Source organism: Gracilinanus agilis, chromosome 3 (genome assembly GCF_016433145.1).
Source record: "Gracilinanus agilis isolate LMUSP501 chromosome 3, AgileGrace, whole genome shotgun sequence".
Lineage (NCBI taxonomy): Eukaryota > Metazoa > Chordata > Mammalia > Didelphimorphia > Didelphidae > Gracilinanus > Gracilinanus agilis.
This window is the reverse complement of record NC_058132.1, coordinates 145,834,035-145,836,455: the sequence shown is the minus strand read 5'-3', so window position 1 is coordinate 145,836,455 and position 2,421 is coordinate 145,834,035.

The following is a 2,421-nucleotide window of genomic DNA, read 5'->3' as shown; positions in this document are numbered from 1 at the left end:
AAAAAAAAAAAAAAAAAGATATCTACCACCAAAGAAAGAACAGATTGACTCAGATAGCAAACTGAAGCATACCATTTTTTATTTTATTTCCTCTACATACTTTACTTTATTTTAAGCAATATACATTTTCTTAATATGATGAACATGATAATATATATTATATGATTATATACCTAATCATATAATATATATATATATATATATATATGTGTGTGTGTGTGTGTATATAACCTATATCATATTATCTGCTTTCTTAGAAAGTCTAGAGAGGTGGGAGGGAAAGAAAGAACACAGATTGCAAAATATCAGAAAAACAATATTAACAAATTGTATTGACATGACAACCAGAAAAAAATAAAATATATAATAATAAAAAATTATTTGGGAAACTTACTGTAGCATCCTTGTCTAGGGATTTCAATACTCTTTGTGGACATACACTCAAAAAGGTCTCTAGTATCCTTGGTAGATAACAACAGTTTAATAAATGACTTCATTTTACAAATGGAGAAAAGATTTCACAACTCTCCACAATCATTTCAATATGAGATGAATTTAGGATCAAGGATTCCTTATTCTTCATTCTATCTATTCACCCCACTAGCTTACTGCCATGCTATAGAAATTATTTTTTTAAAAGAATAAGAAACTTCCTTGATATATATTGCTCTGTTTTCTTATATATCCTATACTGAAGGCTAATCTGATGCTAAACTTTGATCAGTATCTTCATCAACTTTATTAATAGCAAACTCCTTCTGAGTCTCTATACTAATTTCATGGAGGAAATCCATCTTGAGATGAGCAACATTGTTGTTTTCATTGCAAAAACAATAGCTTGTGGCAACAAAAATTACTGGTGAGACATTTTAATAGTGTTGTGTTCACTCCTGATAATGGCACCATTAATCTTAGAGTCACTTGGATTTGAGTGGACTCTAGTAGGTCATCTCCTGCATCATAAGAGAATTGATTTAATTATTCTCTAGCCATTCTTGATGAGATGGGTGTCAAGACAATAATGAATGTCACCAACTGTGACCTTCAACCATAAATAACCACCCTCGATCCCTGTCATATGGGGTCATGCTGGTATAGCAGTGCCCTTGTTCATTGTTATATTAGAGTCACACAAAAAGCTGATGGATATTGCCAATGCTTGGTTCATGAACGATAGTATTTTGAAGCAGATAAGTGGGTGTGAGTGGAAGACAGCTAGGTGAACACTGGGAGGATAAGAAAGAATGGGAGGAAGATTTGATTACATGGCCATTTAAATTATCCTGGAAATCATCAACCTCAGGAAACATATTTCAGGGAACTGAATCAATATTCACCTCACATTATTGAAGTAAAATATAGGCAGTATATGTTATAAGAAATTTGGGTAATTTTTTAAAGAACTATGGAGGGCTGATTATAGAAGTTTTTTCCTATTAATCAATAAACATTTACCAAGCTGTCACTATGTGCCAGGAACTGAAGTAAGCAAAGAAGAGATATAAGGAAAGGCAAAAATAATACCTGGCCTCCAAAATCCCCTTACTTCACTAGGGAAGGCAAAATGCAAACAATTATGTGTAAACATGTTTTATACAGAATCAATTAGAAGAGAATCAATAGAGTCTAGTCAAAGTCAATCCAATCCAATTCCTTTGAAATAAATATATAAAACATTTACACATCTGTGAGTTCAGAAATAAATTATGTGATTTCTTTTCTTTACATATTCATCCTTAGTCCTTAAATTACAATTATCTTGGGTTAAATGTCATGCTTTATGTTTCATTTTCCATCAAAGAGCACAATCCTGGGAATGTAAGTGCTGTTTCAATTCTATTCAATATTTGATGCAGGAAAATATTGAATATACAAAAATAATTATTCTATTTTCCACTGATTTTAGACCCTCCTTTTTGGTATCTTTGTCAAAAAGGAATACTTAAGATTGGTTTCTGTCACATTCTTTAAAAATATTCAGGGAGTTGAACAATAACAACAACAAAAAAAAAAAAAAAAACAGTTGGGCTTTTTGTTGTGTCATGTAAGCCAGTCCCAAACATGTCTTAACTTTGTGGAAAATTAATATTGAATTATGAAATCATTTCTCCCCTTAGGATCCCCTCATGGGTCAGGACTAAACAATCTGATTCTAAACTCAGGCTGAAACAGTTTCTCCCCCAGGCTATAAAACTGGGAAGGGACCTCCCTTCTTTTGTTAAGATCTTAAAAGAATAAAAGGATTAAGGGCAGGGTTGAGCTTGGTGAACCCAGACTGACTCAAAAAGATTAAGGGAAGTCTGTAAACTCTAGTAGTCATGCTGGACTGACTTAAAGTAAGTTAACTGAGCCACATGGTGAAAAGTTGAGGGTGTGCTGGCATTTTCCTTGGATGGAAAAAGACCTGCCACTTCCTGTGAT